The following is a 14,383-nucleotide window of genomic DNA, read 5'->3' on the forward strand; positions in this document are numbered from 1 at the left end:
ATTATTTGTTGTTTTTGAGGTAGGGACTTGCTCTAGGCCAGGCTGATCTGGAATGCACTATGTAGTCTCAGGGTGGCCTTGACTTCATGGCGGTCCTCCTATGTCTGCCACTAGAGTGCGAATGCTGGCATCACAGGCATGCCCACCAGCTTAAGTTTATTTGCTGTATTTAAAGAAGCCTTGAGCATCCCTGAGAAACCCTTATTTTAGGAGAAGAAAGCCTTTGGATATGAATAGATAAGGCTTTACTCTGAATACTTTTTTAAGGACAAGTCCAACAGACAGGCCTATTTATTTTTTATGCGAGAGAAAGAGAGAGGTGGGGGAGGGAATTGGTACTCCTGAGCCTCCAGCCAGTGCAATCAAACTCCAGATGCATGTGCCATCTTATGCACATGTGTGACCTTGCATACTTGCACACTTTGTGTGTCTGGTTTACATGGGATCTGGAAAATTGAACAGAGGTGTTCAGGCTTTGCAGGCAAACACCTTAAATACTAATGCATCTCTCCAGCCCCTACTCTGAACGTTTTTGATGGTTTGTATTCAGAATACACACACGCACACATATATAATTTTTTTGAAGTAGGGTCTCACTATAGCCCAGGCTGACCTGGAATTCACCATGTATCTCAGGCTGGCCTCAAACTCGAGGTGATCCTCCTACCTCTGCCTCCCAAGTGGTAGGATTTAAGGCATGCACCACCATGCCTGGCCTTGTTTTATTTTGTTTTGCTTTGTTTTATGAGGTTGGAAATCACTCTATCCCCTGCTAGCCTCAGATTCATGGCAGTCCTTCTATCTCAGCCTCTCAAGTGCTGGGATTTAAGGTATGAGTCACCATACACAGCTCAGTGTATAATTTTATTCCCTTTTGACTTCACCAACTCCTAAGAGAAATAATTGACAGTGATTATAGCCAAACTTTGTCAAATTAAGTTGTATTTACAAGAATGTTGATGTGTAGACAATAAAATATTAAGAGTCTTATTTAAATCAGAGGCAATATGAATTTTTTAATTTAAAAATAAAAAAGTTAAACAAGACAAGATGACTTCAAAAATGATATTCAGTCATGTGATGTTCCCAACTTCATTGTAGTAAAGTGGTAGCATCATGAGGCTTTTACAATTTATATATAAGGAAACTTGGGGTTCATCATGGGAGATACCACCCCATGTTACCCCAGAGGTTGATCTCCAAAGGAGAAAATGGCTTTTCCCTTATAGATCCTCCAAAACTCTATGTCTAAAGCAAGCATCTTCCCTTGTAGATCTTCCAGAATTCTAACCCTAAAGCATCTTTTGAAACTTTTTATTAATAATTATCGTCCATGCAGATAATATATATTTGATCATTATCCCATCCCATTATCCACTGAATTCCTTCTCTCTAGGTATTCTCCCTTCTACTGCAATGTTTGTTTTATCTTAATGACAACATAATCCTCTGATGAGTGAGAAGGAGACATTTTGATGCTGGCTATATGGACTCTATCTGTAGCTGAGATCTTCTGTTTATAAAGCCCTAAATTGTTACATTATTATTATAACAGAATCTTAATCCTGAAAAAAGAAATCCTGAACACTGGGATGTCAGCTCCATTTACAGGTAAAACTCTGCCTACAGAGAAAAAGAAAGGTGAATCAACAACCAGCAAAATGAAGCTTGGTGAGCTGGAGAAATGGCTCAGCACTTAGAGGTGCTTGCTTGAAATCAAGCTTGGCATCATCATTATATATTTCAGAATCCTCTGCCCTTTTCATTCCCGTACTACCATTTATTTCAGGTTCCAGTCCTATATTTTCCTCTCATTTCATATCCAATCATTATCAAATCTCTTTCTCTCTATTTTTTTACTGCCTCTCCTTTCAAAGTAGTGCTTTGGTATTATCCACACCAGAGTCTTATTCCCTTTAACTTCTGTACAGCAGCCAGTTATCTTTCAAACCCCCATACAATCACCGCATCCCCACCTAATAATTTATGACTCTTACCACTAAGATCCAGTTCTTCAAGATCTTGATCTTGTATGTTCCTTCACATCTTCCCTTCACTATTGTCTAATTCAGCTCTACATAGCCACTGTCACTTCTCCTGCTCTCACCCTCACCTCCAGTCTTTGTATATCGTGTTCCTGCTGCTTGAGATATTCACTTCTGATACTATGACCTTCTACCAGTACTTCCCTTTGGTATCCACTCACCAGAGAGATATTTCTTACTCTCTGTTTCACTTCATATGCCTTTCTCAGCATTCCTCTTCTATTATCACATTGTATTTAACCTACTATAGTGCTTTTCATGTTCTGTTGAACATTGTTTTTGTAATTAAAAACCTTGGTTTCTGTAGCATATAAGCACAAAACTTTTATTTTTATGAATACCAGAATGTAAGTTCAGCAAACTTAAATATAAGTCTAATGAACCTGAATATGGCATCTATTCAATGAACAACTTTCCACTTTGGGATTCAGAATCCAGGCTCTTTCTATATTGGGACTGCAACGTCAATACTCACTTGTTCAAAGTTATTGCAGAAACAAACAGAAGAGCAGAAAAATTAGACCAAGTTATTACTTACTGTGATCAGATTGAAAGTCATGTGCATTTGTTACATCTCATTGATAAGAAGTATATAAGTATATATGAGTCATGTAGCATGCTCCATATAAAGAGGGCTGGGAAACATTCCCAGCTGGACAGCCACTTATTCAGCCAGGCTACTCTGTAGAAAGGGAGTGTGCATCTTTGGTTAGCTGGCCATCTCTGCCATTGCTACATTCTTTGTCATCTCAGGTAGCTTGAAGGCTAGAGTTCTGTTACAATCTCTATTTCATAGACTACACTTATAAAATCAATATATAAATGTACCTGGGAAAGTAGACCAGTTGATTTAATATTTTGTGAGTGACAGACTCATGATCATCTAACCATAAAGTCCTATGTCTTTTGTCCAGAAAAATGACAACCCATTAAAATTTACTGGCAATTTAATGTTAATAACATCACAAGATAGGTAAATTCATTATTCATCCTCAGAAAGAATAAAGGGTTGGGGAAATATCTCAGTGATGGAAATATTTGTCTAGCATATGTAAGGCCCTGTGTTTAATCCTCAGCAACACAAGGAGGAAGGGAGGGAGGGAAGGAAAAAGGAAGAAGAAAATGGAAGAAGGAAGGAGGGAAGAAAGGGAGGGAGGGAAAAGCAAAAGGGAAGAGAAGAACAAATGAATAATCCAAGGTCTAGAAATCAACATCCCATTCATAGAGTCTCTAGAGAGATTTTAAAACCCCATGATAAGAACAATGGTATAGTGATATATAGAGTACCAAAACAAATGTCTTACACTTAGTTTGGTTGGTTATTTCAAACATAATTTTTCTTCTTTTTGATTTCTTATTTTTTGAGGTAAGGTCTTTATAGTCCAGGCTGACCTTGAATTCACTACTGTATTAGTCAAGGTTCTCTAGAGGAAGAGATATGCTAGAATGAATTATATTAAAAAGGGAAATTTATTGGATTATTTTACAATAGCACTTGTAGGCCTGAGAATCATGGAACTGGGTAGCTTCTCAGTCCACATGGCTAGGTACCTCAACAGTCCTAATCCATCACTGAAGGCCTGTAGGTTTCCAGAGGAGCCACTGACTTTCAATCCTCATGGGTGTTCAGCTGACGGTGGTCTTCAGTCCTTGCTGGTCTTCAATCCACACTGGAAGGTAGCAAGCAGCTCCAACAACTAAGTAGAAGGAAGGAAGGGTCTCTTTTCACCAAAAGTTTCCTTATATAAAGTTTCCATCTGAGAAGGGCCACCCACTCTAGGGGAGGGGCTCACTCTGAAAGAAGGACTTCCTCCTTCAGTTAATCCTTCCTGGAAGCAACCTTGGAGACCCACCCAAAAGGGATTACTGTGGCTTACTAAACAGATCAAGTTGATAACACCTGAACCATCACAACTATATAAGTTCAGGCTGGCCTCAAACTCACAGTGCTCCTCCTAACTCTCTGTGTCCCAAGTGCTGGGATTAAAGGCGTGCGCCACCACACCTGGCACCAAACATATTTTTCCTATAAATGTATTTTTATTTTAGTTAAAGTTATTTTTACTAATGCAGAGAAGCATGAGTATATCACATTAATGGGGTACCATATGATGCTTTGATGCATCTGTGTATTATATAATGTTTAAATCAGGTTAAGTCTCTACCTCCTCAAATATCTCTGCCATGAAATTATTCGGCTCTCTTTCTTCTGGGTTTTAAAAGTCAAACATTACTGGTCCCACAGCCACCTTGCTCTGAAGTAGAACAACTTCGTTCCCTTATTTAATGGTTACATACTACCCATCACCCTACCTCTCCCTAACGGGACATATTTTTGATTACTGAGAAATGCCACATAGAAGTTGCTACTTGCTGTGGTGGTTTCAATTAGGCGTTCTCCATAAACTCATGTGCTCTGAATGCTTCATTCCCCAGCTGATGGCAGTTTGGTGGGGCTGGATCCTCGCTGAAGGAGGTGTGTTACTTGTGGTGGGTCTTGATGGCTTATTAGCACCAACTTGCCTGTGTTGGTTCAGTTCACTCTCCTGCCTCTGTTGCCAACCTGATGTTGGCAGTGAGGTGTTGTCAACCCCGCTCTACTATCTTTTCCTTGCCTTTATGGCACTTCCCCTCAAGACTGTAAACCAAAGTAAACAAACTACTTTCCTCCCATCAGCTACTTTTGGTTGGGAGTTTTACCCAGCAATAAAAAGGCAACTGAAAAACTTGCCCTCATGATTAATTCCTCTCTCTTCTTTTTTCCTGCAGTGCTCTCTATATTCCTTCATCAATGTTCATGTAGGAAGCTGTCTCCCAACTCAGCAGATTAATTCATTTGAGCAACTGCACATGCCTAAGTAACTTAAGCACACTACACATATCTTTAATAGAAGGAAATGGATGTGTTGAGCATCCATTTTTCACAACAAACATCTTGAGATAAATCTTCTCTACATCTACCCTAGTGAGACCATACAGCATAGCTCAGAACTGACTGAGGGACAGATATATACCAGCATGACTAATCCCCAGTCAAGCAGGAAGGCAGGCTCCATCTGGAAAACAGATGGAATCTTCCCTGTTAACATGAAACATAAATTAACTTCCACTATCTGCCAAAATAGAGAGTTGACATTGATTCTGTGGGTGTTTTTCTTTTTCCTCCTTAAAGAAAAGAGTCATTTGTTTATGAACTAAAACTTCATGACATTTTTTTTTTGCTCCACACAGTGATTATAGCACCTAATTTCCTAATTAAGCATGCTAATTGTGAGGAGATGCCTCTTATAAACTACATAGCACAGAAGTAAATTATGTAATAAAAAAGCATTTATGAAAAATTCTTGAAAAGAGAGCTGGCAGAGATGACTGCTTAGTGAGGATGACAGGCACTATTGGGCCTCCGTGTCCAATCTGCCACTGGATAACAATTAGAACTTGGCTTTGGGCTTGAGTCTGAATGAAATTCCTTTTGTAATTGAGGGTATGATGACTGAGCCACTGAGTACTAGAGGAGAGAGGGAATGTCCTTATGGACAAAAGGATCTTGGCTCATTTCTAGGTTGAGATTGGGAAGAGTCAAAATCTTCCATATGGGGCTTTGGTGCTGAAAACTGTTTCCAGCATTGACCTCCCACCTCTCCTATCTACTAAGAGAGTCTCAGAGGACCAGAGAAATGGTTTAGTCAGGAAAGTGCTTGGCAGGCATGAGGGACTGAGTTCAATCCCCAGTGCTCACATAAAATGTCAGGTGTAGCAGAAGTGTAGACAGGGATCCTTGGAGCTGACTGAACAGCTAATCTTCTATAATTGATGAGCTCAAGGCCAATGAGAAACCCTGACACAATATATATATATATATATATATATATATATATATATATATATATATATATATATATATCTGCAGTCCTTTATATAATGGTGTTGCTGCTTATCATCCTATATTGTGGCAACATTCCTAAAGGTGACATCCAAAGGGATCCTTTGGCCTTCTCACACGTACAATGCACCTAACCCATCTACACATACAAATGGAAAAGAAAGAAAATAACATTCAATCCAGTTTCCTGATCTGCAATAACATAATCACAAGAAGAAAAAAAAAAAAAAAAAAAAAAAAAACAGTTCAGAGAGAGAACAGTCCAGTAGAATACTCTCACATAATAGAATAGGGAAGAAATAGGATCAGAGCTAATGGAGAAATGCAGGGAGAGATTTTGGAGACACGTTGTCAGGCAGTATAGATGGAGCTATTGTAATGATTTTTAAGAGGCATTCATAAGGTTGTGCATTTATTTTGAAGATGTTTTTGTGCCAAGACTGTGCTTCTGAGAATGCTTCTCTGTACAGACATGGGACCACATAAGGCCCACTGTAGTAGTTTAAATGTGGGTGTCTCCCATGGCCTTATACATTTGTATCTGAGCCTCATACTCAATCCCCTGCTGGTGGCAATTTAGGAGGTGGAGCCTTGCTGGAAGAGGTGTGTTGCTTCAGATTTACCTTGAGGTTTATTAGCCTAGCTTGCCAGTGCTATTTCAGCTCACCACTCTCTTGCTGCTTTCTGCCAGCTGCTGTGACAAGATACAATGCCCAGTATCTGCTCTGCCATGTTTTCTCCACCATGATGAAACTTCCGCTTTGAAAGTGTAAACCTGAAACAAACCATTTCTTTTCATAAACAGTAACAAGACAGTAACTGCAACACACTCATATACAGTTAATCTTGACACTGATCTTATCCATTCTCAGCCTCATAAAGCAGATATTATTTATTGATTCTTTAACTCCTCATTCATAGAATATTTACTTCCAGAATATGTACACATACACAGAGATGTTTGTGTCCATATGTATGTAAATCCTAGAGCTTTCCCCTTAAGTCATCACCATTATTTTAATTTCCACAATGATTCCTGTGTTCTATAAACCCTCAGATTCAAACATCTCCTTGTTTTTTATTCTCTCTGCTCATCTTCAAACTCCAGATGCTTGCACCACCTAGGGGGCATGTTTGACCTTGTGCTTGCCTCACCTTGGTGTGTTTGGCTTACATGGTATCTGGGGAGTCAAACATGGGTCCTTAGGCTTCACAGGCAAGGGCCTTATCTGCTAAGTCACCTTTCCAGCCCTGGTGATAAGATTTTTATGCTTCTTATCAGGAGAGCAAAGTTCAAAACACGTAAAGAAGCATATAAAAGAAATTGATAGAAAGATTGGACCTATGTCATGCAAACTGATTGAGCTATCACTACTGTAATGTCCTACAATTATGTTCTCATCATTGCATGCAAGATGCTATGCAATTTTTTCATCTAAGTGTGCTCTAAAATATAATCTATGAGCACAAAACTATCAGGTTCAATTCATTTTCCCATTCTGTGGGGTATGCTTAATTGAAGCCATAGCCTGATAGCTATGAATTACATAGTGCTGTGTAGAAGTGTCAGTCGAATTCATGGGTGTCATGAGCAAGAGAGCGAGTGAGAGAGAACGTTGATAGTACCAGCAAGTGCTCCTGGTTACCCTATTCCTGTGAGGCAAGAGACCAGCTAATACTGATATATTCCCATCAGACTGGCATGATAGCATGGACTCATTTGTTTACAGAGGGAACTCACAGAAACTGTGATTTATTTTCCCAGAATGAAATGTAAATAAACCTTCCCCAGCCCTCCCACAATGAGCAACACCCAAGATAACACAAAGAAACAAACAAACAACCAAGAGCCTACCAGGTTGATGGCATAACCTGACCAGAAGCAATTTCTTGAGAGAAAATAGATTGAGGTCTGAAGAATTCATTTCACATCATATAGCAGAAAGGAAGATTTTGAAATAAAGGTTATACAATGTAGAAGAAAAGATATTTATTCATGATAGCACCATCCCTAGCTCACAGTAGGAGATCCATAAAAGTTGGGATAACTGAGGATTTTTTAAAAAGGCAAATGTCTCTGATGGTAGTTTAAATTTTCTCTCAGGCTTTCTGTTGTTTTTGTAATCATAAATTCCCATGTAATGCCACGATTTAGGATAGGGATATACTGCTTTCTTTAGATCTCACAATATAGAAAACACCTCTAAAAGTTTGCTTGTTTGTTTATTTCCTGTTTGCGGGGAAGGGGCCTCATAAATTCACATTTTAAACATTGTCATTTTTAGGGGGTAGGGGTAAGACCAGTTTTAGAATACTTGCTTAGTATGTATAAGATCCTGTGTTCAACCACAGTACTGCAAAACAAAAACAAACATAATCACTATCACTTTGAAATAATTTCAGACTTAAATAATTTTCAAGATAGAGTTTCCATGTATACTTGGCTTGGTTTCCCTTATGTTAACAACATGTATAAAACTATAAAAGACAGATCAAACCTGAGACATTCGCCTACTATACCACTGTTAATGAAAGTGCAGAATTTACTCGTGCTTTACTAGTTTCACATGTCCTACTAATGTTCTTTTCCTGCCTCCAGATCTAACCTACCATCGCAACTTGCATTCAGTTGTTGTTTCCATAATCTTTTTCCATCTGTGACAATGTCTTTCTTTCTTGACTTTATGACCTCAACATGTTCGAAAGTATAATACCTGTTGTAGTCAGTTCCACGCTGCTGGGGTGAACTTCCAAGCCAGACACAGTTTAGAGTAGGAAGGGATTTATTTCAAGCTTGCAAATCCAGGGACAATTACATTGGTGGCAGAAGATGCTGCCTCCATACATCCCACCAGAGAGAAAAAACCACATAACCGGCACCACAAGCAAGAGCAAAACCAGCAGCCAAACAGCAGGGAACCCAGGCAGAGATGAAGCACTCTGCATACCTTCACTTGGAAATCAGATCTTCCCTCAATCACACACCTTTAAGCTGGACCCTAGGATCCCTCCCCTAGTGACACCTCTTCCATCCAGGTGGCTGAAAATTCAACTTACAAGTTTTTTGGTTTTTGTTTTGTTTTGTTTTTGTTTGTTTGTTTGTTTTACAAGGTAGGGTCTCACTGTAGTCCAGGCTGACCTGGAATAGGCTGACCTGGAATTCACTATGTAGTCTTAGGGTGGCTTCAAACTCATGGCAATCCTCGTACCTCTGCCTCCTGAGTGCTGGGATTAGAGGCCTGCGCCACCACACCTGGCGCTCAAGTTACAAGTTTTATTGGGGGACACAAATTCAAAGCTATCACACTACCCCTCCTTTGCATGAGGAAAATACATCCTGAGATGTTCCATAGATGTCTGAAACCACAGATACTACTGGTCCCTGCATGTACTACTTTCATCAATTTGTGTTTGATGTCTTCTAATTCTTGATTAAGAGATACCTCATTGGAAGGTGACTATAGACCCCCTAGAAGCAGCTTAAGGAATGAATGGATTTATTTTTGCTTACATTTTTGAGGGTAAGTATTATTATGGAAGGGAAGGCATTAAAAGCCTGAGCAGGAAAGCTGTGCTGTGTGTTGCATGTTCCATAAGCAGAAAAGTAAAGGGAGTGAGCCACCTGTGGAGCCTGGCTGTAACACGGCAAGGCCTGCCCCTAGTGACACATCTCTATCTCTTCAAGGTACCACTGGGGAATATGTATTCATGAGGCTATGTGGGTAATTTTACATCCAAACCACCACCACACCAAACAATAATAGGAGCTTCTCTGTGAGAGCCTAATGACCTCCTCCCAGCTACAGGCCTTTGACTAGGTTCTCAGTAACAGGCTTGGAGTGGTCCTCTATGGATAATAGCCAGTTAAATTGAATTCTAGACTGAACCCTAAGTCAGGGTACTGCTCACCCTACCATTAGTGAGCCATAGTCACTAAGTCAGAATGAGAGACTTGAAGAATGCAAGTGTGAGGGTGTGTGGTGCAGGTGAGGTCCTATGGGAAACACTGTAGAGCCCTGAGGACAGGAGGCAGGCTTGCAGGAGAGAAGTTTCAATTTCTAAACAGAAGGGCTGTCTGTCTAAAGCATTCGAAGAGGCTCACATGTACTTCTCAGCTGAACCTCCAACTTAACTCTTGTTACTTTAGTGAACCCATTCATGCTAACTGAGTGCTGTTCCTTATGAGTGGCAGCAGACTTGCATCATGCTTACCTTCCAATGGAGAGAAAACTCTAGAGTCACTTGAATGCCATTTATATCTTATTTTTATACATAAGCTATCTATGTGATCCTTGTTGAATGATTTCATCTTCCCGAGTAGGAAAGAATAAGAGGAGCAGATGTGTCATTGTAAATGTGACATAATCCAGACAAATCACTCAGTGAAGTACTTGGCACAAGGTAAATGATCCCTATAAAGTCACTGATAATACCATTGCTGCTACTACAAGTACCAATAATAAGGATCATAATACATCTTAGCTGTTATTTAACCTACCTTTGAAATATCTTTTCTAACTTCCATAGAACCAAAGAAGATTTACAGAACTCAATACATTCCCTGTAAAAGGGGAGAAATTCTGGTATTTTGTCAAAATGGCTAAAATGAGACAGAGAATTCCTTTCGCAGTTACTAATTACCCAGCATATTTCACATTGCTAATCAACTTTGCATGGAGTGAAAAGATAATGAAATTTTCTCTATTTTGTCTGTATAAAGCCAGGACAATAATTGAATAGGAAAAATTCGATATCTTTTAGCAAGATTAGCTAGGTTATTAATTACTTTTAAGGCTGTAAATACCTTGAGCACCATTTTCAGGTTTATATCACCAGTGATTATGTTCACAGAAAACTAGTAATAAAGTAATTTTAATGATAATTTAGTTTGATAAACTTGTTTTTCACAAAAGAGAATCAGAGAAGCCCAGCAAAGTAAAGGACATGTTCCAAAGTCATGTAGTCAGGTTTTGTCCAGGTATAAAATATCACCTTGAAGACATTTAGCACTCATTGCTTGGAGGTAAAAATGTTGTCTAAATAACAGGTCTGCAGCTTACTTTCATATTATATCTAAGATATCAGCTAGTTGTATGGTGAAAGGCAAGTCAAAGAAGACTGTTAATGGTGATAACAATACCCACTCAGCTTTCAGAAATGTTTTCATTTCACCATCCCCAAAGTCCAGAGGTTGCCATGCCATGAAAGTTTAGGAAGCTTATGTCTACAATGTGAATTTTGAATGACTCAGTACTTTTTTGTGGTAACTATGGTGATTTGAATGTATGGCCTCATAGTTTCGGGATTTTTTTCTTTTAATCAAGATCGAGCTTGCAATATGAGCTGCCAGTGGGCTGAGTGCTACTGGGGAAGGGGCAGATGTTATGTCCAGTCCTGAAGTGTTCAGAGCAGTTTGAGCTCTGCCTGTTCACTTTTTGCTGGCTGTTTGGTGATGTCTCTCTGCTTGGATCTATGGGAATGAGCCAGCTTTTTCCAACAATGATGGTATTTCCCCTGGATTCTATAAATCTGAAATACACCCTTTCTTCCCATAAGCTGCTTCTGGTTCAGTGTTTGTACAGCAATGCAAAGTAACTACAACAGTAATCAAGGAAGATTTCGTGAAAGAAGTGGCATTTGAACTGAGGCTTTACCTACTGGGCCAGGACAAAAGGAGTACATATTCCAGGTAGTTTAGCATGAGCAAAGCCAAAGGCTATAGTGGGGTGTTCACTAACAAATGCCCTTGTCAAGACTGGATTTTGTGTATTAAATACTGCAGAGGAGATATCAAGGGGTAGAGAGAGTTCTACTGGTCATGTAATTTCAAGAATTTATCACATTAGTAACGAGTAAGGGCTGTGGGTATATATTTTGTGGTTACAACTTTAATTAATAGGCAGAAAGGGAATTTGCATTTTATTTTTTAGTAACCACAAAATATCCTCACAGTACTGCAATCGTTAGTATAATCATTAAAAAACATTTTTAGGTAAATTTAAGAAAGCCTAGTCACATGAAGACACAAGTTCTGCATCAAAGTAGTTCAAGTACAGATGAAATGAGCTTCCTAAATGGACTTTGATGCTCTGAAAAAAAAAAAAAATCCTTGGAGCACCGATTACAACGGTCTCCAAAAAGCAATTATTATCAGCCTTTGCCACTTTCCACCATGAATTCTAATTTAATTACATCTTCTCCATTTAAAACAGAGTGCTGCACTGTGAGATACAGCAATGGGGAAAAGAATCTATGCTCATGAAAAAGGTGATATTTTAATATTGGAGGTAATTAGTCTTGGACATTCTATTTCCAAGAGAGACACGGACTTATGAACTCATTATTTTTAAGTGGCCATTGGTACAAAGTAATGTGAATCTTCTTGTGAGGGAATTGTGACCCTGGGTGAGGGGAGCAAGGAGGAAAGACATGGGAGAGTTTTATGTTTAGTATCTATTTCTCCAGTCCCTGTTGCTTTCCTAGCTCTTGCTCAGTGTGACTCCCTCCAAAGTAAGTTTATAGGCTTGATTTATCGAATGTCAATATCTAGCAATCACAATGGGCTTTGATACCTGTTGATGAAATGGCCATTTGTATGGCTTAGAATGCTGGGAACAAAAGGGGACTGGTGCAGCCCCGAGAGAAAACTAAGCTGATCGGCTCTGTCCAGAAAAGGCCTTTTCCTTCATTCCCACAGCACAACACTTATCTCCTCCTATTTCTAGACATGCTTTTTTCATAGATAGGCTGAGAAACAGTGCCTTTCCTGGGTAGAAAGTGTCCTTCTGGCCATAGGACTGCTGGTTTATTTTGTAGAGGGAGAGAGTCATAAATACCAAGCTAAGACAATCCCTTGAGGTTACCAAGATGTCAGTCAGAACAGGGATTATACTTGGCATCACTGGCCTGCAAATTTCATTTAAGCAAGAAATATTCCATAACAATATGGCCATTGGATTCTGAAATCAGAATTTGGCCTTGACTTGTAAAACCAGGCTCATCTCCACACCACACTGTTTAGTCACCTTACTTTTGTATTACTTCTTAATACTTCCTTCATACCCATAACACAATTAAATCCCCTCTGCAAATCTACATTTGAGATAAAATTGAATTGCTGATTCTGGACTCTATGTTAAACCTACTAGATCAAGATGGGTAACATACTCTAAAAGTGAAAAATGACGCACTCAGCTGGATGAAGGACATCACAGGACATTTAAGGGTCATCAAGGAATCTTGATGACCCTTAAATCTCAAAAAAGGGTAATGACTTATGTCAGATATTCTTCTGAAAATAAAATGGAGTGGGGACCCATGTGAATGGTGGTGGATGAGGAAGCCACCCATGTTCCCAGTTCTTGATATGCATAGACAGAGATCCATGGGTAAGCTTGGCTCTTGGGGGAGATCCTGCCTCACTTAGCAAAGTGGAGAGTGACTGAGGAAGACACCCAATATCAACCTCTGGTCTCCACATGTGCTCACATGCACACAGGTCCACACACTTAAGAACATGTATAAACACCCACAAATATACATGCAAATATAAATTTAAAAAGGGAAAGTATTCAATATGAAAACTCTTGCATTAACGAGTACTAGGACCCTGCCAGACATGCTGACAACACACCTACACTTCCAGCACTCAACAGGTAAAGACAGGAGGATGACTTCGAGAGTAGCTTGGGCTACATAGTAAGTTCTAGATCTAATAGATCTAACAGAATGTTTAAAACAAACAAAAAATGAGCAAATAAACTTACTAAAGATGGACATGGAGTTTAAACAAAAAAACAAAACTGAACTGAGAACTGAGGTCAAAGAAATGTATTGGACTGGAGAGATGACTTAGCAGTTAAGTGCTTGCCTATGAAGCCTATGGACCCTTGTTCAAGGCTTGATTCCCCAGGACCCACGTTAGCCAGATACACAAGGGGGCACACGTGTCTGGAGTTTTTTGCAGTGGCTGGAAGCCCTGGCATGCTATTCTTCCTCTCTCTTTATCTGCCTCTTTCTCTCTCTGTCACTCTCAAATAAATAAGTAAAAATGAACAAAAAAATTTAAAAAAAGAAGTGTATTAAGACAGAACACATAGTGATTTCTGAGCTTCCTGGAAGCCAGTGAGAAAGGAAAAATGCAATATGGAACAGTACTCGAATTGTCTCACAGTTGTACAAAGAAGTGTTATGATTTTTCTCTAGGCATAAACATGGCTAGCAATTTTAATGAGAATTGATATGATGAGCAACCCTGGAGCTGAAGCCTCACAGCATTTGGGAAAGGATAGATGTTTGCATGACCATTCCAGCACCCAGCACATGCCAGAACAGGAGGATTCTGACCTCTGCCCACCCCGTCCATGGTATCATTGAATTGTGTATCATGAGGAAACAAGAGAAGCACAGGAGGGAACGGACATTTAGGAGGTGAGCTGCCACCTCGTGTCATGCA

This window comes from Jaculus jaculus, chromosome 14 (assembly GCF_020740685.1).
Source record: "Jaculus jaculus isolate mJacJac1 chromosome 14, mJacJac1.mat.Y.cur, whole genome shotgun sequence".
Classification (NCBI taxonomy): domain Eukaryota; kingdom Metazoa; phylum Chordata; class Mammalia; order Rodentia; family Dipodidae; genus Jaculus; species Jaculus jaculus.